This window comes from Typopeltis vanoorti, chromosome 7, assembly GCF_054136105.1.
Source record: "Typopeltis vanoorti isolate ZY-2024b chromosome 7, IOZ_Tvanoo_1.0, whole genome shotgun sequence".
NCBI classification, from domain to species: Eukaryota; Metazoa; Arthropoda; class Arachnida; order Uropygi; family Thelyphonidae; genus Typopeltis; species Typopeltis vanoorti.
Window position 1 is genome coordinate 14498663 of NC_143555.1, and position 23071 is coordinate 14521733.

Genomic DNA, 23071 nt, shown 5'->3' on the forward strand with positions numbered 1-23071 from the left:
TGTGTTAAGATTCTGTGTTAACTGTTAACTTCTGTGGCTTGATGGATGTCAATCCCGTGGATTCTGATCCCGTCATCGGTATGAAAAAGACTTATTTTAAAGGTTAGCGAGCACTCAGCTCTCTTAAGATTCTGTATTATTTACAGTCCTATTTATAATTAACTCTCGGAGGAAAAGGTTATTAATGGAAGGGTCTTCCCATAATGCAATGCATTATACATGTCTGTAAGGATGTGCTTTGCATTATGGGATACTAATAAGGTGACCAATCGTCCTCCTTTAGGTAGGACAGTCCTACAAAAGAAGGACTGTCCTACCTAAAGGAGGGCGGTAGGACAGTCCACCTAAAGGAGGACTGTCCTACCTAAAGGACAGAAATCGTCCTCCGTAAAGGAGGACGATTTCTGTCCTTTCTCGAAAAGTGTCTTCCTACCTGTCCTCCTTTTTGATATTTTAAAACTAATCTGTTAATCTCTGTATTCAGAGATGCCGCTGTTACGCGTCAAGTGACGGTACAGTTTGGAAAGACGCGATTATGAAACGCATGCGCAGGGCATAGGAGAACTTCACGTGTCTCGCATCATTGCGCACTTCAATTTGTTTACTTTATCTCTATATTATACTTCGTGTTTATTTCTAACGGAAATACGAAATTATTTTTCTCAGTGAATATTATACTCAGGTAAGTACAATTCACGTTGTATTAATTCATTAATTCAATTTTATACAACCCTGTTTTCAACACAAAATAATTTAAATATAGATTTAGTAAAGTTTTATCGCTTTTGTTATTAAAGTTTTAGTTTTAATTATTAATTTTATTTATTCATAATGTGCTTGCATCGTTCGTGTGGCTCTATATTTTATTTTTAATTTCATTTAAGGGATGGAAAAATCAAAAAAGAGGAAATGCCATTTCAACGATCAATTGAAAAAGGAATTTCCACTCCTCATATCAAAGAGAGACACCATTGTTTTCTGCAATATTTGCAGAGGAGAATTTTGTATTGCAGTTGGAGGCAGAGCAGCTATAACGAAACACTTGAACACCAACAAACATAAGCAATCATTAGATGCATCAGCTTCCAGTAGTAAAGTAACCTATTTTTTTAAAACTTCTAATTATTCTGAAGATGAAAAACAGTTAGCTGTAATGGAGGGAACATTTGCATTTCATACCATAATTCACAATCAAAGTTTTCGTAGTATGGATTGTACAACTAAATTATTGAAAAAGTTTTACAATGCTAAATTTTCATGTGCCACGACAAAATGTGAGGCTATTATTAAATCAGTATTTAAAAATTACTGTGATAAAATACTTCCAGAAGACTTGAAAAATGAAGCATTTGTAATGGTTTTATCTGATGCATCAAATCATAATGAAACCAAATTGTATCCAATACTAGTAAGGTATTATAATGTTACCAAGGGCATTCAAGTAAAAATTTTTAATTTAGAATCCATTGACGGCGAAACTGCTGAAATTTTGTCAAACCACCTATGCAGAGTAATAAATGAAAACAATTTGAAATCTAAAGTTGTTGCACTAACAGCTGATAATACAAACACAAATTTTGGTGGGCGAAGACGCGAAGGAGTGAATAATGTCTAGGTAAAATTACAAGATTTACTCCAAAAGAAAATACTAGGAATAGGTTGTAATGCACATATTTTGTCAAATGCAATCGACACAGCGTCATGTGCCATGCCAATTGATGTAGAAATAATAATAACGACAATTTATTTGTATTTTAGTCGTTTTACTGTTCGTGTGGCTACTTTAAAACAATTTTGTGAACAAATGTTGAATACAAAAACTTTTAGGATATTCAAAAGTTAGATGACTCGCTCTAACACCTGCTATAGGGCGTGTTTTACAATTATTTGAGCCTCTCCGTTCATATTTTTTAAGTTTAGACAAATGTCCAAAAATTCTGGAATCTTTTTTCAATTATGAATTATCGGAGATATTAATGTATTTTGTACATAATCAGGCATCTGTTTTCCACAAAACGATTCAAAAGATTGAAGATGAGCATATTTCAGCTACAGAAGTTAGTCTTATTTTGAACGATTTTGCCCTTCAATATAAATCACGATTTGAAGAAAAATTTATTCCTTTAATAATAAAAAGAAAATTGTCAAACTTAGAGGAATCAAATCCGGGCATAACGGAAAAGTTTACCAAAGAAGTGCAGAATTTTTACCAAACATGTTTCCAATATGTCGAAGAATGGTCTGAAACAAATATCACAGGAAATAACAGTTTTAAATGGTGTTTTTTGACTTCATCGCAAGTAAATTGGGCAGATATTGAAAATTGTGTTGAGTTTTTATCGAAAGAAATGCCTGATATTAAAATCGATGACAATTGTCTGTATGAAGAAATTAGAAGACTGAATGTATATTTAAATTCTGATAAATTAGAACAATGGGAAAATCAACATGTTGAAATTGATAAAAGGTGGGTGGAAATATTTAACCATTTCAAAAATGAACACATTCCATATGAAAATTTAGTTATTCTTGTTGAATTTACGTTGTGCTGCCCTAGAACTAATGCAGCAGTTGAAAGAGTTTTTTCAATTGGTAATGATTTTTGGACAACTGAGAAATCAAGATTGAATGTTGATACTCTAGCTGCAGCACTTACCGTAAAATTCAATGTGAAGGATATTTCTTGCTCCGAAATTTCCAATATATTGTTAGAAAATGATATATTGACAAAAAATATTCATTCAATGCAAAAATACTCGTTTAATTAAATAATTAAAAGGGATGTAAGCATAATTAGTGTATTTTTGTTTAAATTAATAAAATGTTTCATTTATTTACGTTGTACTTTTTTCTTAAATTTTTTCGTCCTCCTTTTCATTGTAAAAAAATTGGTCATGTTAATACTAAGGCAAGTGATATAAAGTCATTAGCTTCTATATACGAGTTGTCCCAGTCCTTGTTATTACATGACACCTCCAGGGAGTCCTAAGACTCATCATGGGTGGGCACCTACTCTACAACTCTGTCTCCACCACTCAATCCACCAACTACAATGAATTGCAGCTACCATCATCATCTACACGAATGCCAACTACCACCCACCACCACCACCACTAGTATTTTCACAGACAATCACAATTGGGATTTTTAGACTATCGTTATTGTTAAGATTAGGATGGTTGAGGATAACGATTGTCATTTCAATTTGACAAAGTGTAAAGGCAGTGGCACTTAACATTCATGTAAGGTTGCAAGTTTTTTTTTTTCACTTGGTTAGAGTATAATAAATTTAGTTTAATCCTTTATCCAAGTGTGAGCAAACAAAGTTTGCACCTGAAAGTATCTTCAGGACTGGGGTAAGGTAGTGCAACACCAGGTCACTCCTTGCTCCACCTTTGCAAGGAGTGACCTAGTGTTGCACTACCTTACCCCAGTCCTGAAGATACTTTCAGGTGCAAACTTTGTTTGCTCACACTTGGATAAAGGATTAAACTAAATTTATTATATTCATGTAAAGTATCCACTTTTCATCTCCGGTCACTACACTTCTCAAAAACAAAGATTAAACCTCTCTAGAATGAAAAGCGATACAGATTTTGACACGCTCTCTTTGATTGTTATTCATCCATTTGTGAACTCGCTTGCTGAACTTAGACACTATTCCAAGTTCTTCCAAATGGCAGTGGATGGTCAATGACAATGAATTAAGATCTTTTGCTAAATCTTCAACAGCTGCATTGGCATTTCTTGCATTAGCAGCTTCCATCATATCATTATGAAGAAAGACAGGGTGCCCAGAGCAAGGGGAATCTTTCAAGCTAAAGTCCCTTTGTCAAAATTCTTGGACCATTGCAGGCACTTTTGCACACACAAAACTTGTATAAAACAGATCTGGGGTTGATGATTGATAGAAACCTGAAATTCAAGAGACATATTGCAAAAGTGGTGAAGGTAACACAAAGGATTGCTGCAATAATGAGAAGGATGCTGACCTGCAGAGATAAAAGAGTTATCATTCCATTGTATAAGACCCTGATCAGACCACACTTAGACTATTGTCCTCTGATTTGGTCCCCAGGATTTGAAGGGGATAAATTAATTGTGGAAAGGGTACAGAGGCAGATAACAAAGACAGTTTCAGGACTGTACAATGTTAGTTATGAGGATTGGCTGAGGTAACGTGGACTGTAGAGTTTGGTGGATAGAAGGAGAGGTGATATGATTGAGACTTTTAAACTGTTGAGAGGTGGTTACAGGGTTGACACTGGGAGGTCTTTCCCTTGGTTGAACAGCGGGAAGGAGTGATGAAGTTATGAAAGGAAACTGTGAGCAAGAGGGTGAGGGGTGGTTTCTTTGCATGGAGGGTGGTTGAACCATGGAATGTATTGCTTGATAGAGTGGTGAGAGCGAGAACGGTCAATGAGTTTAAGGAATGGTATGTAGACTTCGTGTTTCCTGGGAGGGACCTCCCACGTTGAGTGTTGATCGAGTTGTGTTTCCTAGGAAGGACCTTCCGCAATGATTCTTTTGACTCCTTGGAGGCCTAAATAATAATAATAATAATAATAATAATAAGAATTTCACAGGCCTCCTTAAATTTACGTTCATACCATGTTTTGGTGTGATGTAAACAACAGGTTCCTTTCCAGTCAATTCTATGTAGAGTATTCAAGGCATGATCAGAAAGGGCAGATTTACCATAGTTATTAAATTTAATGTGCTGTTTATGTTCCTTTTTTTTTTTTTTTTTTTTTTTTTTTTTCTGGATGGGAATTGTGCATCCTGTTTCACCTATATAGGGCAAATTACAGGTGCATTGAATACGATATAGTCCCAGGTTGGCCAGCAGAGAAAGTCGATCCTTGGATGAGTTGGATAAGTTCTTTCATTTTCCAATAGATTTAAACGGGGCATTAAGGTTGTATTTCTGTAGTATTCTGTTTATTTGATCTGATATCCCTTTAACATATGGAATGATTATAGCTTTATTGTAATCTAGTTCATTTTTGTTTTTAAGTGAGGTCTTGTGAAGAATTTTGTTGATAGTATTTTGACTGCAGCCATTTTTCAGGAAGGTACTTTTAATTCATCTTTAAATGCTTGTTCACTGGAGCAGATCTTCAAAGCCTTGTTTTTTAGTGTGTTAATGACAGCTAGTTTTTGTGTTGGGTGGTGGTAATAGGAGTTTGTGTTTATATTGGCCAGTATGTATAGGCTTCTGGTAAACGGTAAAGGAAAGACTGCCAGAAGGAAGATGTGTGATAAGTGTATCTAGAAAAGGAAATGTGTTCTGACTTTCAATCTCAATTGTGAATTGTGTATGCATTTGTGTTGTTTGTTGAGGTGGCTGAGGAAAGTATCTGTCTGGCAGCCATGGGACCAGATAGAGAAAACATCATCAATGTATCTAAGCCAGACTTTGGGTTTTAAAGTAAAGGAATTTAGAGCTCAAAAATTTCCATATAAAAGTTATCAATTGGGAGGATAATGGTGAACCCATGGCTGTGCCTTCTTTATGTAGGTAGAAAGTGTTTTGCCACACAATATTGCCAGAACGTAGTACATATGCAAAGACTTTGCACTAACATGTGCAAAGACAAATTCCTGCCTGTGATATCAGGCAGTCCTTAAAAGAAAAATTGTGGGACATTTGTATCATTGATTTGGACTTCTGTGAAAAGGGCAGACATCAAAACTGACTAGTAAATCACTTTTTTCCAGTGTGATGTCTTTAATTTTGTTTACAAAGTGTTGTGTGTTTTTAATATAGGAGGGGAAATGACCTATCAATTTCTTGAGTGTTGACACTAGTGTCTTGGCTAAATGGTAATTGGGGCTGCTATACTTTGAACTATCGGCTGGAGCAGCACGTTCTACTTGTGAATCTTTGGTAAACCATAAATTCTTTTGGAACAAGCGTAGTGCTGAAGTAGTTTTTTAACTGTATCCTCAGGCTAAGAGGTGACTGATTTAAGTAATTTTTCCATTTTCTCCCACGATGAGTCTTTTGACTCCATGGTGGCCTGAATAATAATAATCTAATTAGTTGGGATATACTTGGAGAGTTGATCGGTGCTGTTGTCTGAGACTAATTGATTCATTTTTTCCAAGTATGTTGTTCGGTTTAAAATAATAGTAGCACTGCTTTTATCAGTTCTAGTGATTATGATGTCCTGATTTGATTTTAACAATTTCACAGCTGCCATTTCAGATTTGGTTAAGTTGCTAGTTATTGTTTTTGTATTATTTAAAATGTTTGAGGTTTTCATTCATATTTTATTAGCTATGGTGATTGGGAAAAATCTTAAGCTTCTTTCAATATGGTATATAAAATCTAATTTGTTAATAGTTCTGGGTGCCACAGCAAAGATTAAGCCTTTACTAAGCATAAAGAGTTCACCATTGTTCAGGACATGGTTGGAAAGGTAGATCATATGACTGTTCATTGAAGGCACTTCTTGGCTCCTGTTATCACTTAATTAATTCTGGTTGGTTGTTGCTATCCACTCTTTTTAGTAGTGGCGGTTTTCATTCAATGAGGAGAAATTCATTGTCTGTTGATTGTCTGAATATTGTCAATCTTTAAGTCTATGAAACTTGGATATAAGTTTTGATTTCTTTGTTTTAAGGATATGTTTAGCAGAGTTGTCAGTAATCCTCTCAATGATATCCCAAATATCTGGATTTAAATAACTTAAAAGTTCAGATTTTAAATTTCGAACCTGACTTGGTGCAAATGCTAAGTTTTTTTGAGTAGTTTGAATCTGCTCTCTGAGCTTCGCTTTCTCCATACAGTTACATATTTTTAATGCCTTTGCCGAGGTGAATATTCTTTTCAGTTTGATGCAGTTGGGAATAAAATTGTTATTGCCACAATGTTTTAAAAATGCCAATTGATTAATCAAAGCAGAAACATGCATCTTTGCTTACCATACTGATTGCATCGCTTGCACATCAAATCTCCATGAATTATCAGAATCCTTTCCTTTATGCACAATTTCCATAGGTAACTTCCTTGTTCAATCCCTTCTTATCATGCATTGAAAAATTTCTTCTGTGTCAGTCCTATAAAAGTCCTTAAAAAACTTAGATGTTTTTTTGATGTCTATCTTTTTCATCAATCAAATAGACTTTGCAACCCACAAACAATCTTTGCTCCACAAAAGTTGCTTGCTTCTGGACCTTCTTCAGCACTTCCTTCAGCATTCTCACAAAATCCAGGTGATCAGATATGTCCACTGATATTGAATTTAAACACAGATGAGCTATTTTGCCCACCTTTCCAAATGTCCTCTAAACTTCAGTTCCCTGTTCACAATCATCCCAAATCCATAGTCTCATCAATTTCTTGCAGTGCAGTCCAGTGATGCACCCAGAGGAGGGGGAGGAGAGCTATCCCCCCCCCCCCCCAAAAAAAGAAAAAGGAAAAAAAAAACATTAGAAAATTTTCCAAAAATCTTTTCATAATTAAAATTCATTTTTTTAAATTTATGTTGTGTTGTGTCTTCTATTTCTATACTACTTATCAATTAGCAATCATTGCAGATGCTCAGTCATTGGTTGTATGCGATGCATAGTGTGTATTCTCAAATCGTCTACTCAACCCCCCCCCCCCCCCAAGATTAAATCCTGCATGCGCTACTGGTGCAGGCCATATAGTTCATCACTGTAGTACACTGATTATTATTATTTGACACCTCCAGATGAACTACAGTATATGGCTTGTAATCTTTCATTGTTTGTGCATATTACTCATGAAAGTGGGAAATTGTAACAATGGTTATGAGGCAGTGCGGTGTAACGTGGAGGTTGAGAGGAAGACATATTTAGTTCGATATTGCTATAGGCCTGGGAACGTGAAGGGTGGTGATGAAGAAATGTACAAACAACTTGGATTAGTGAACAAGGGTAATTATTATGGGTGATTTTAATTATGGTGATATAGATTGGAATGAAGAGATAGCATTTGGGAATAAGGAAAATGAATTTCTTGAGTATTTGAGAGATAACTATCTCAGACAGCACATGAAGGAGGGCATACAAGGATTGAGAGTTCTATCTGATCTCATTTCATCAGAGGATGTAATTGTGAGAGGGATTTCACACTTTCCTCCAGTTGATGAAATAATCACCTGTGTGTTGGCTAGTCATATGCAGACTTTTGAAAGAATATATGTGGAATTATAAGGCTGGTGATTATGACAAGTGTAGGAGACAGCTTGGAGCTACTAACATGGAACAAGGAGTTGAGAGGTAAGGAAATAAATGTTACATGTGAACTGACAAAGAAATACATAACAGCAGCAATGTTTGAATGTATTCCGAAGGCCAAAATGCTGAATAAGGTAGGTTTAAAATGGATGAATGTGGAACTTTAGCATGAAATCTAGGGGAAAAAAAAGTACTTTGGAGGAAGTACAAGATGAATAATGGTAATATTCAGTCACATGAGGAGTATAAAGAACAAGCCAAGAAGTGACTCACAGAAATTGGCATATCAGGCAAAGAAAAACCATAGAGATTTTTTTAGGTATGTGGCAAGTAGAAGGAAGATTAATCATGGTAAGATGAAGTTGTTGGATCCTACTTCTTCTCAATCTACACTTTGGATCCTACATATGGTTATTACAATGTTCTTAACTAATTGATAGGTTGCAAGTTGATTTCTAATTCAAATATAAAGAAAATTTATATTTAAAGACTGCGCCACTTTATATCTGAATTAGTTCAAGAATTGAAGATAAACCAACTCTTAACTACCCTTCCCTTATATGATGTTATTATATATATTGGCCGAGTATATTTAACTTCTTAATTTACCCGCTTTGGTTCGAATATTTTATGAATGGTGCAGTAAAAGAGATTCAGGCAAAATACAACTTTTGATTAACAAAAACAAACATTTAATTTTAGAATCACAAATTTTACACTTATGTTTAAATCAGTAAATAAAATATCACAAACATTTTAGCTTCTCTGATAAGTACAATCATGCAAACTCAGACAATGGTAAGTCTGTTATCTCTATAATACAGTCTTCTCACAGTTCCTTAAGTTCCAAAATACAGTAAAATTTGCAGTAACACCTCATTCACAAACAAACACTTTTAATTTTTCACTTCAGCTAATTCTCCGCAATAGTTACTGTTAGTATAAGGAAATTCCAAGATGAAACTCACACACTTCTCTGTATAGGAATATTAATGATTGAAATAATCTTACCGACAATCTTCTTTCTTCATCTACTCACAAACAAACACCTTTTTATATAACTGTAAACTCTTTAAACAGTAAACGGCACTCATTAAAGCAATAACTGAATTAATCATCGGTCACTATACACATAAACAAACGTTCTTGCATGAAGTATTACTGATCACTTATGAATTAAGGCAACACAATAATTCCTTAACTTGAGGTTTTATATGTACAGTTGTTCATTCTTCCTGCATTCAATTAATTCTTTAGGCAATATAATTCTAAACACAGCTAACGGTAAACTTCAACTTTACAGCCTCTACTATTCTCTAGTAATTCTGTGCCTTGCTTCAAGGTTCCATATGTCCTTGAAAGGTCGGCCCTGAAATTAAATCTCAGCCCAAGTATCACTAGTCTAATTAGTAGTCGCTCAGCTGTCTTCCGTAGCTATAATTGTTATTCTACAACTTATTAGCTAACCGCCTCTCGACTAGTAGACTTTATTTAGCTGCTTGAGTGACTTGCCGACTCACTATTATCATACTCGGATTCCTGAATGCCGAATGCCAATCCTATCTCTATCTCCCCTCTATTTCCTTATCACTCTATATTTTCTTCTATGTCTATTTCCTCTCTGTGTGTCTGTATTTTCAGCGTTCCTCCTTATATATCTGTTCTTCCCAGCTAAATTGTTCTCATGATCTCTTTAACTAAATTCCTACTCAATAAGGTTTTAACATTCTCCTCACGTACTGTTCCAAACTCGTGCTCGGTCATTTACATACGTCTCCATGACAACAAAACAAAACATAATAAAATTGAGCTATTGCATAACGTTAAACTTCTACAAGTAAGAATAAATAGAGAATATTTACATTTCAATTAATGCACAGTTAGAATATAAAATACAGAATCTTATAATATTAATATAGTAATAAATAAAATAGTTTAATAATATTTAATACAGTCTTTTCATTATTAATACATAATCTTTGATTAAATAGTTAAATATTAGATAAAATTAAAGGTATGATAACTAATATTTAAGGAAATGACAGCGTATACTGGAAATATAGATTAAATAAACTTTAATATACACTTTCCGATATTTCGGCAAACGTCACGTTGCCATCTTCTTGGGAACTTACTAAAAAGACACGTGCACACAAGTACTAATAACTGCAAATGAGACTGAAGCTAGGAAGCTAGCGTTTTCCTAAAGTCCTGATGGTGCCCCCTGGCGGGCTATATTGGTAGTTCTTGGCCTTTGGGCTGAAGTTCTTCTGATAAAAGTTTCCCAAATTTGGGGCAGTTTCATGCACCCAAATTTGTTGAGGTTTGGCATGTTCCTAAGGGCCGAGGCTGATTCCATGAATAGTCTTTCATACTTGAACTTGCTGCGGTGTATTACTGTGGCTTTCTTCCATCTTATTCTGTGGCGAGTATCCAGAGCGTGGTCTGCGAGCCCAGAGTGGCTGTACTGGTGAAATCGGATGTAATCCTTGTGTTCTGAGATTCTGATATTTGCTGTCCTGCCTGTTTGGCCAAAGTAGGACAGTTTACAGCTGCAAGGGACCTGGTATACACCAGGTAGATCTAGGGGAAGTGGTTGGTCTTTGGTGGATTAAAGGTAGTTATATGAATATTAAATTATAAATAAGTGAATTACATTAAATAATATTTACAAGTCTAGCCTATGTGATGGAAGATCATGTTGAATTCTGAAGCAAATAATTACTCTAATCTCTACATAATTAGAATCCAACAAAGTTAATGGAAGAAAGTGGTAGAATGGTAAATGCTGCAGAAGACATTGTTGAGGTATTCAGGGATCAATTTATAAGGGTGTTTTATCCTGATCAGGGTGGAATTGTGAGGAACTTAAGTCTAGAGGACATAGGAGAGGATGGCTTAATTGTGAATGAGCAGGAGATTAGGTGATAGAATTTGATGACTTATCATCATGCACCTTAAGGGAATGTTCTAGTGAATTGACAGTAGCATTGGCATGCCTGTTTAATAAAAGTCTTACAACAGCACAGGTTACAAGGGGAGTGGAAGGATGGTGAAATTGTTCCACTCCATAAAGGTGGTGATCAAACCATACTTTCAAATTATAGGTCAGTCTGTATATCTGGAGTTGTGATGATGAAGGTACTGGAGAAATTAGTGAGACGTAGGTAACAGATATGGGTTGATGACAGCAGTGTTCTCTGTGGTTATCAGCATGGGTTTGTTAAGGGAGATCACGTTTCACTAACTTACTTATGTACTATAACAAGATGACAAATACCTTGTACATGGGAAATGTATACACAGTGGTGTACTTGGATTGTGCAAAGACTTTTGATAGACAGCAAAACGACAATCTGGTAAATAAATTGAAACAGATGGGATTGGATAACAGACTTCTGAGTTGGATCAGTAACTGCTGTCAGATAGGTATCAGAAAGTTGTATATGGCGTGCAGTATCCTGAAAGAGGAAGATCACTAATGGTGTACTACAGGGGTCAGTTTTGGGACCATTGTTGTTCAGTTTGTATATTAATGATATTGGGATGGGTTTAACTAGTGATATGCAGATGATGCAAAATTAGGGAGAGCAATGCAGAGTCAAGCAGATGTTATGGGCATACAAGAGGACTTGAATAGATTTCATGAATGGGCAAGTAAGTGGAACTGTCAGTTCAGTGTTGCAAAGTGTAAGGTTTTGAGATTTGGTAAGCAAATCTCATTGTACAAGTTGTAAACATGTCACATCAGATAACAGCAATAATGTGGAAGGCCCTGACATGCAGAAATAGAGAGGTTATGCCATTGTATAAGGCCTTGATTAGGCCTCATGTGGATTATTGTGCATAGATTTTGTTGCCAGGTTTTCATGGTAATGTTGGAAAGGGTCTAGAGAAGATTCACAAAGGTGGTCAGTGGTCTTTGAAATGTGTAGTACAAGAACAAATTAAGAGAATGTAAGTTGCCGAGCCTCGTGAATAGGAGGGGGGGGGAGGTATAATTGAGACATAAGCTGGTCAGGGATTGTTATCAGGTTGACATGAAAGAGAGTTTTCATAGAATGGAAGGGGGGGGTTAGAACAAGAGGCCATTGCTGGAAACTATAAAAAAAGGTGTGAGCAGAGGAGTGAAGAGAAGGTTCTTTGCATTGAGAGTGGTTTGTGAGTGTAATGATTTGCCTGAGTGTGTTGTGAATGTAGATACATTGAATCAGGCCATGTTGGATGAGCATTGTGTGCAATAGTGTGTGCCTCCCATAATAGTCTAACTCCATGGAGGTCAGATGTTAATAATAATAATCTTTGCCATACTTTCCTGGCCTATGGCTAAGTTTCTACAAAATAGATAAAATACTATATGTCCCTCTTATTTCCCCTCCTCAAACACACAAGAACAAAACACCACTATTCTTATATTGTTGGATGAGCATTGTGTGCAATAGTGTGTGCCTCCCATAATAGTCTAACTCCATGGAGGTCAGATGTTAATAATAATAATCTTTGCCATACTTTCCTGGCCTATGGCTAAGTTTCTACAAAATAGATAAAATACTATATGTCCCTCTTATTTCCCCTCCTCAAACACACAAGAACAAAACACCACTATTCTTATTCCCTATGTTTGAGATACATCTGAAAAGATAGCCAAAGTACTAATTTAATATAACCTTTGCACTGCACATTAAACTAGTAAATCTGATCGCCTCTTCATCTCCTGGCATACCCTGGAGTGTATGAAGTTTCATATGACTGTAACTTGTCCTACTATGAGCAGACAGGAAGATCTAATATCTGCCTTGAAGCAGTGACGTATTTAGGTATAGGCCTAGAGCGGTAAATTTTGAGGGGCGGCAGAAATTTCCGGGCTCTCATTTTTGTAATTATATTTATATTACGAATTTACGATATAAATAGGTTATGCATGTCAATCAACATGTTCATTAAATATTGGTGGGGGGGGCACTTTCTGCGGGAAATACCTTAATACGCCACTGCCTTGAAAAACATATAAAATATATTTCCTACCACTATTATGGCTAGTTTGGACTGGCAGACCATGCTTTGGATACTCCATCACAGGATTAGATGGAAGAAAATCAGTGCATTTTATAGAAGTCATTAGAATATTTTTAGAGTCAGCCATGGCTATGAAACATTCTCCTCACCTGAACAAGTATGGTTACATTAATTTGTCCAAAATGTGAGAGCTTTATCTTCATATCAACTCTTGCATAGCTGTAATACTTCTTTTTTACAACATTAAAGGGTGCCAAATTAGATCTTTAAATCTTTTGTCTATTACAATTTGAACTGTTTCACTTACTCATTGTCACATGTTAACTGTAAAATGTAATGTGATCAAAAGATGTTGGTTTGAAATCCACCGATGGATTTGGTGTTGTAATACCATTAAAGTAGGTCATGAATAATGTTCAACATCTTAGTGTTTCTATGAGATTGACTTCTGGATTGTTTTCACATATAATGCTTTGTTAATGTTGGTTTTTTTTTAATTCTGACTACAAAGGCTCATTAATTGCACAGCCTTGATCAGACCTCATATGGATTATTTGCACAGATCTGGTTTTCATGGTGACGAGGATATATTCGGAAGGGTTCAGAGAAGATTTACAAAGGTTGTCAGTGCAGAATGTGGAGTACGAGGTCAGATTGAGAGAATAAAATTTGCAAAGCCTTGTGAATAGGAAGAGGAGGGGGATATGATTGAGACATAAGCTAGTCAGGGGTTGTTATCAGGTTGACATTGAAGAGATGTTTTATAAAATGGGAGGGAGAGAGATAAAACAAGTGGCCATTGCTGGAAACCGTATAAAGAGGGTGTGAGCAGCAGAGTGAAGAGCATGTTCTTTGCATGGAGAATGGTTGGTGAATGGAATACCTTGCCTGGGTGTGTTGTGAATGTAGACACATTGAATCATTTTAAGGCACAGTTGGATGAGCATTGTGTGCAATAGTGTGTACCTCCTACGATGAGTCTCTGACTAGATGGAGGTTGGATGCTAATTATAATAATAATATCTGACCTGACCTGAGGCAGGTTCTTCCTCCCTTTTGAAATTTTATTTCAGGCAAGAATACCAGAAACAGAAAACAAGTATTTTACATTTTTGCTCAGTCTATAAATTAAATATGATAAAATGATATTCTTGGTTTAATCCTTTATCCAATTGTAAGCATTCTTGACCCTTTTCTTAACAAACTCTCTCTCCAATTATACCGTGGATGTGTGCTGTCCTCGGCAACTCTGACCACAATCTTATTGAAGTCACTCTCAGCCTCGTACCCTATGGCACTATAATTGTGCCAACTGGGATGACCACGAGAATTTTTATGTTGCTATTCCATGATCAGATTATTGCTTTTGCTCTGATGATCCAAACAGGTGCACTGAACTAGCAACTGAAATAATCCTCACTGGAATGAATCTTCATTCTCCACTGCACTGTAAACCCCTGACATCTGTATCCAAGCTCTGGTTCTCAAAACAAAATGTGCTGCTGCCATCCATCCATGAGAAAAATGCAGCTTATGCTCAGTGGCTTACATTAAAAACTCCAGCTTCTCATTTAGATTACACGACAGCCAGAAACATGTAAAAAAAAAGCTATGAATGATTCCCAAGCAGACTTCATAAGAATGAAATGCAATAAACTCGCCTCCTGCTCAACTGGCAGTCAAGCCTTCTTGTCCCTAGCCAAGGCTTTTACCCTTCCATATTGCCAGGTACCTCTCCTGCATCCTGATAGCACTATAGTAACTTCACCCAGGGAAAGGCAGATCTCTTAGCATAGTTTTTTCCTCCAACTCCTGTCTGAACCAAAGCAAATCACTTCCAGTACTTCTACAACTGCCCACTTCATGACTTCTCTGAACTTTTGCCAAAAGGACATCAGGAAAACCCTCATTAATCTTGATTCTAATAAGGATTCTGTCCAGATGGCATTCCTCTGGTTGTGCTCCAGAATTGACACTATACTGTATCGTCTAAACTTTCATATTCTGCTGGCATCTACCAAGCAGCATGCAAGCAAGCTCAAATCCAGCCTGTACCTAAAAAGGGAGACAAAAGTCAGCCATCTTTCATCCCACTGCTCTCACCTCAGTACTTTAAAAATTAATTGAGATAGTTATCAACAACCAACTTCTTCATTACCTGGAGACCCATCAGTTAACTAGCGATCACCAATCTGGATTCTGCCATTCTCGTTCTACAACCAGCCTCCTAGCTTATCCCATCCATCATTGGTCTCAGGCCATGGAAAGATTTGGAGAAATTTATGTTATCACTCGATATTTTTAAAGCATTTGAACATGTCTGGCACTGAGGCCTCCTGAACAAGGTGCAAGGTGCCTGCCATCTTATGGCCTCCTATTTACATTTTGCGATTGGATTACTAACTTCCTCACTTGTCATTCATTGTGTGGCATGGTGGATGGCTTTCTCTCATCAGATTTCACCAACAATGCCAGCGTGCCCTAGGGTACCCTGGCATTGTTGTCACCCACACTCTTCCGCCTTTACATCAGTGACCTCCTTTCTCTGACTTCAAATCCTATTCACAGCTTTGATGACAATACTCTTCATTCATCTTCCTCATTTGATAAACCTTGCAGTCCCCGAATGTCAGATGCCTCAAGATCTTCCATAGCCAGTGACTTGAACACTGACCTTCCCAACATCTTGAAATGGGGTGAAGACAACTTAGTAAATTTCAATGCTAAAAAAACTCAAGCCTGCCTTATTACCTGCAAGACAAATTCTACTTCATCCTCCCTCTCATTTTTAATAATGTACCAGTTTCCTTTCAAGATCAACTTTCTCTTCTTGGGTTGACTGCCATATCCAGTTTATCATGGCACAAACATATTACTTACATAGCCACCTTACCCTCTAAAAAGCTTGGTGTTCTTTTTCATTCTAAACATTACTTCTCTTCCTCTTAGCTCCTAACACTTTATTAGTCTCAGATCTATTGAGCTTTGATGTACTGTTCCCACATTTGGGCTGGAGCACCAAAGACCTCTCTAAGAATTCTTGATATTCAGAAGAGGGCAATTTACTTATTAGACAATCCTTCCCTCACATCCCTTCAGTCACTTTATAATAGGCACTCTGTTTCATTGCTGTGCCTGTTCTATACATACTTTTTCGGGCATTGCTCTTCTGAATTGGCTCCTACCATTCCTCCATCTTCTATACTTTCTTTTAAACATAGAAGAACTAGAGCAGCCACTGGCCAACATTCATACACTGTTCAGCTTCAAATCCACTGAATTAACTTCTCATCAGCTTTTCTCATTCCATCCACCTCTATTCTTTGGAACAATCTTCCCTATTCTACTTTTCCCACCGAGTACAACCTCCCATTCTTTAAGAAATATATCAACAGGCTACATTTACGCTTTAATCACTTGCCCACACATGGTACTGTAGTGCTATAGGTTTTGTGACCCTTCGTGTGTGGGATTAACATTAAAAAAAGAAAAATCAAACGAAATTTGTGTGCGAGTATCTCACCACTGGGCTACTTGTATATAGAGGCTAATGACTTCACATGAATTGCCTTTGTATACCAAAAAGGATTAAACCAAGAATATAATTTATTGCCATAGTCATTAATTTAATATTATAATATTAAATAACTTATAATTTATAGTCTAGCCAAGTGAAAAAATGTAAACTTTAGAGTCTAGCTTTATAGCTGACATGAAGATAGAAGCTCAACAAAAGTATACATGTATACTTTTCAGAATAAAATTTGCTTTCGGCTTAATGCTGTGAGGGTCATTTATGCTTATGTGGCTAATGTGTTGCTGATGTGAGCTATCATATTTCTAAAGCTAGACTCTCAAGGCAAAATTTTTTCACTTGGTTTCACTCTATTTCACTTCTCACTATTTTTTCACTATAAATTGAAGATGCTAAGAAATTATATTCTTGGTTTAATCCTTTTTGGGATACAGAGGCAATTTATGTGAAGTCATTAGCCTCTATATACAAGTAGCCCAGTGCTGAAGATACTCACACACAAATTTTGTTTGATTTTTTTTTATGTACTTTTTATCAGTAGTTTTGATCTAATAAGCAGTTTCTCCTTTGAAATCCAAAAAGAGAGAGAAACAAGAATTGATCTTTGAAAAATAAATATTTGCTAAATGTACTTTGATCAGGAATATGCATTTAAAAAAAAACAACCTGAAATATATTGAGATTTTAGTTGATAGAACAGAATCTTACTGATGAGATTATGTTTCAGTTCTTTTCTTTTCTTTTTTCATGAATTTGTGTGGAAATTGTAAGTAAATTGCAAATTAAGAAAGTAAATAAATTAATAAATAAAGAATTATTATTACGGGTATCTCCATGGAGTCAGTAGACTCATCGCGGGAGACCCAAACTAGCAAAACAATCAATATCTGTCATATCTCTTCTTGAATTCATTTACAGATGAAGAGCTCACAACTAAGTCAGGCAATGAATTCCACTCATTCACCACCCTCCAGGCAAAAAAAACCTTGTTCTGACACCTTTGTTAACCACGCTCTTCTTTTATTTCCAGAGATGACCTCTTGTTCTTCCATCACTATCACACAGCTGAAACATTTCCCCTGCATCAATTCTATAAAAACCTTTCAGTAATTTGAATGTTTCTATCATATCCCCTCTTCCTTGCCTATTAACCAATCTCTGCAATCCACAAGCTCTCGATCTATCAATGTAGGGAGCAATTTTTATATCACTCACCAACTTGGTCACTCTTCTCTGAACCCTCTCCACAGCCTCCTCATCTCCAAGGAATCCAGGTGACCAGACCTGAGCACAGTAATCCAAATGTGGAAGTATCAATGCTTTATAAAGGGGAATAATAACCTCTTTATCTCTGGATGTCAGTGTGTTCCTCAACAACCAAGTAATCCTATGTGCAATCTTGGACACCTTAGCAATGTGTCCTCTGAACTTCATCTCCCTATCTACTAACACCCCTAAGTCCCTAGCCTCATCAATCTCTTGGAGTACCTTTCAATCGATGTAGTACACAGCTGGTAATCTTTTAATCCCAAAATGCATGACTTTACACTTTTCCACATTGAACTGACATCCATTATCTTTTTGCCCATTTTACCAGCTTATTTAAATCCTCCTGCAAACTTTCAACATCAGCTTGATTTTTTATTGCACTACACAACTTTGCATCATCAGCAAACAACTGAATATCTCCCTGTAAGCCATTTCCTCTCATTTATATACATATTAAACAACAATGGCCCAAGCAAATAGCCTTGAGGCACACCACTGGTCACCAGCCTCATCCTGGACTTGGCTCCTCCATACACCACCTTCTGGTATCTCTCCCTGACCCATTCTCCTATCCATATCACCAATTTAATATCCATTCCCATCTGCTCTAATTTTCTAGTTTATGAACAGTTAAAAACTTAAACATTCATTCAAAAATACATCCTGTCCATAAATTAAATCTTTGTATGAGCATCTCACTAAAAGGCAAGTTTAGCTCCCCACCCCCCCCCCCCCCCACCCCCCCCCCCCCCCACCCCCCCCCCCCCCCACCCCCCCCCCCCCCCACCCCCCCCCCCCCCCACCCCCCCCCCCCCCCACCCCCCCCCCCCCCCACCCCCCCCCCCCCCCACCCCCCCCCCCCCCCACCCCCCCCCCCCCCCACCCCCCCCCCCCCCCACCCCCCCCCCCCCCCACCCCCCCCCCCCCCCACCCCCCCCCCCCCCCACCCCCCCCCCCCCCCACCCCCCCCCCCCCCCACCCCCCCCCCCCCCCACCCCCCCCCCCCCCCACCCCCCCCCCCCCCCACCCCCCCCCCCCCCCACCCCCCCCCCCCCCCACCCCCCCCCCCCCCCACCCCCCCCCCCCCCCACCCCCCCCCCCCCCCACCCCCCCCCCCCCCCACCCCCCCCCCCCCCCACCCCCCCCCCCCCCCACCCCCCCCCCCCCCCACCCCCCCCCCCCCCCACCCCCCCCCCCCCCCACCCCCCCCCCCCCCATTTTTCTTCTATTAACAACTCTTTCATATCTTTCTCTCATTGCATATTTCCTTTTAAATCATTCAAGACAATCAATTCTTCCCTCTGCAAACTAACATCCTTGATCCTCACACCTTGAAAACATGCTTTCATCACTTTCTCATTAAGTACACTTCTTATCATCAAATCTTCAAGTGACATCTTCTCCTTACTTCCAGTTTCTTGCACTTTCATACTTTTCCTATTCATTTTATCATTCATTCCTCCTCCTGCTTTGCCAGTGAAGAGATTATGCATTTTGCCCACACATGATATTGATTTGTTTTAGGCTTTGCAGCACCTCTGGTGTGTGTGAGAGAGATATATATTAAACATAAAATGGATGGTGGACATAATTGGACGTTGTGTAAATTTGTGGTGAAGTGCAATTTTTTTTATGAGTGGTGGTGAGTGGAGTGCCTTGCCAGAATATGTCGTGAGCATGAATGAAATTAAAGTTCAATAGAATCTCCTAAACTAAGCCTTTTTGACTCCATGGAAGTTTGTTATTCACGTACCTCTGAAGACTCATTGTAAGTAGGACTGTTGAACAAAATACTAGCCCTCATTATACGCAATAAGAAATGCAGTACCTTGGACAGCGGGAGATACATATACAGTAGTGTGCTTGAATTTTGCAAAAGCTTTCAATAGACTACCACGTGACAAGCTGTTAACTAAAGAAATACAGATGGGATTGGATAACAGACTTCTGAGTTGGATCAGTGACTGGCTGTCAGATAGGTATCAGAAAGTTGTATATGGGGATGCAGTATCCCAAAAGAGGAAGGTCACAGTGGTGTACTGCAGGGGTCAGTTTTGGGACCATGGTTGTTCAATTTGTATGGTAATGATATTGGGATGGGTTTAATCAGTGATATGCAGCTGTTTGCAGATGATGCTGTCGTGACGACTCTTTTCTGTCGTGTTCTAATTCTATCTAGTTTCAAGTCACTTTTATGAATAATACAACTAATTACGAAATGATCACCGATCCAAAAGTAGGGAAATTTATATTTATACTGCGCCACCCTATTCTTAGATTAGTCTATATAAATAGTAGGATCAGTTCTAAATTAAGTTAACAGTCATCTCATTAGGCCGAATCATCTATTATCATTTTTACTTGGGGTTCCCGCAAGATTCGAATATTTATGAACGGTGCAATAATAAGGAATTCAGGCAAACACAATATTTAGATCAACAAAATAAAATATTTAATATGTGATATGGTTAACAAATACAAGAACTCTATTTTAAAATGGAACTATACAATTAACTTAACACTTCTTCTTAGGTCACTGTTGCTAATTCAATGTTCTAACTTTCATATACTATTCACAGTCTCAAAAACACAAATCTTCTTATCTCAAGTTAATATAACAATTTCACATCTTATTCAGTCTTCACAAATCTATCAGCTCAATGTTTATATTCACAGCAGGCAATAAACTACGTAAGCTATATTCCAAGCAAATATATTCCTGGACCTTGAGCATCGGAGGTATATTACAGTTAATGCTAGAATAGAGAAACTTATACAACTACTCTTACCAGACAAATTCTTCAATACATCAAATTATTGAGAGAGCACTTATGAATTAACTTAATTAACATTAGCGGAACACACATAACAAATATTCTCCATAGTTTAAACTGTATTACTGTAAGTCGCACTTCACTATTCCAAACAACAGTAATTAGGTACTAATATCTTTTCCTGTTCACTCTTCTCCAAGTAACCAATATAACCTTTTTCTTAGGGCAACATAGAATTTAATCGTAATCCAGATTAACTAGAACTAATCAGAATTTTCGCATTGACTGTCCAGTTTCCTTTTATCTGATTACGGTATCAACCTTTCTTCATAACAACAGCAGATTTCGCTTATAACATTAAACTTTATGTTTCACTACTTATAGGTTCACTTTCGAACACTATACTCATAAATCTCTGCCCTGAGGATTATATAATCTTGGTTCCGCAAAACTCTCTCCTCACTCCTTAATAATAATTCTTCTCTATCTCCGTCTTATCTATGACCTTCACTCTTCTCTCTATATCTCTCTATCTGACCTTCACTCCCACCTTACGTTCGAACGCCACGCTCTACTCCACTCGTGGTTGTTTACGCGTGCGTCTCCATGACAACAGACTGCACGTAAACATTTCGCTAATGTAATGTATGGTCTATTATTATTCATGAGTGATTACATAACATTAAATATTTCACAAAATAAAACAACAGAATATTTAAGCTACTTCTTTAACTTTTTGATTACGTATACAGTTAAATATAAATTAACACTTTATGTTACACCACATATATTTAGTTATACAAAATTCTAAACATATTATTATTTTATAAGTTAATAGCAGGTCAGATTTTGAGTAAATATTTAATTAGTAATTCTTATTTAAGGAATAATAAACAATTTTATATAAACCATGATTAATATTTAATAAGCCATGTTAAATGTGAATGAAAAATAATAAATTACATAACATGGCTTCATTCACAATTTAACATAGGCTCACCCTTTCTTTGAAAAATTTTTATTATAAGAAAAATTTTTCTTTTTACACTAGGCTCCTTTAAAAAAAATGGATTACATATTTCCTTTTCGATTTTTCAAGTAATAGCCAGTTTTACTGAAACTTGGTTTTTTATTATGTTTTGTGCCTTTATTCTCTTTCACTTTATCATCAATTCTCTTATTACTATTATTATCACTTTCTGCATGTCTTTCAAGTTTGTAGTATAGGATTCTCTTCTTTGAAATAAATTCACGTTCTCCATTATTAGAATTAAGTCTTTGTGGTCTCACAACCTGGCGGTTTGTTCTACGATATAGATTAGACATTTTACCAAAATTGACTTCAACCTTTAGTTTACTATCAGTGGTAAGTTCTGATTTGGGCTTTGTCATTACTACTTTTTGTTCATCAGTAAGAAGAGGAGTATCAGATTGAATATGTACATAAGAGTTATCACCACTATCTCTATTAGATGATTGATTCACAGCTGATTTTTCTTCAGTAGATGGTCCTGATTCAAGTGGCAATCTAAGTTGTTTTGTTTGATACTTAGACTTATCATAATTATGAATTTCATTTCTTCTAGTACATCTCCTTTTGTTCATCAGGGTTATTTCCTCCTTAGAAAAGTCACAAGAAAATTTATATCTTGCTAAGAAGTTTGTTCCCAAGATAATGTGAGAACTTAGATTGGAAGTAGTGGGGACAACAAGTAGGTCTTGCCACACGTACAGTCCAAATTCTGGCAGGTATATTCTTGCTCGAAGCTTTTCATATGCCACAAAGTTTGAGTCTGAGAGAGAAGTAATCCTTACAGGTTGTCTCAGCTTGGCAGTGCTCTTCCACAGTTTGTTTTTTAATGTTAGGAAATAATCCATCCTGATGGTAGAGGCATTGCATCCTGTATCTAATAAGATGTCACATTTAGAACCCAGGATTTCTCCTCTAACTGTCATCATTCTTTCATTAGGTGCCTGGTGTTTCTGAATTCCATTATTTCTTCTGTGGTTCACATATCCAAATTTTGAATTCCATCTGTTGTTATAGTAGTTTTCTTTGTTATGGAAGCAGTTCCTGGCATAATGTCCAACTTTGTTGCAATTGTAACACCTAAGAGGATTTCCTTGCTTTATCTCTGTCTTGGATTGAGGAATAGCAGACATTTGTTGTCTAACATCATTTAATCCTCGCATTACCCTATCTAGACTACTTAAAATAGGTTGACTTTGTTGTTCAACTTGATGTTTGATCATCTCATCAATTTTA

General features: G+C 37.0%; 1 protein-coding gene across 2 annotated transcripts in view; it reads left to right on the forward strand.

Annotated features, from left to right (window-relative positions):
- The first annotated feature begins 628 nt into the window (after positions 1-628).
- LOC150104498 (SEC14-like protein 4) overlaps positions 629-23071 on the forward strand; it is a 233991-nt gene continuing 211548 nt past the window's right edge. For both annotated transcript variants that reach the window (XM_090395188.1, XM_090395187.1), the window contains exon 1: positions 629-682. The gene's annotated coding sequence lies outside the window, so the exon portion shown is untranslated. The remainder of the gene's footprint in view (positions 683-23071) is intronic.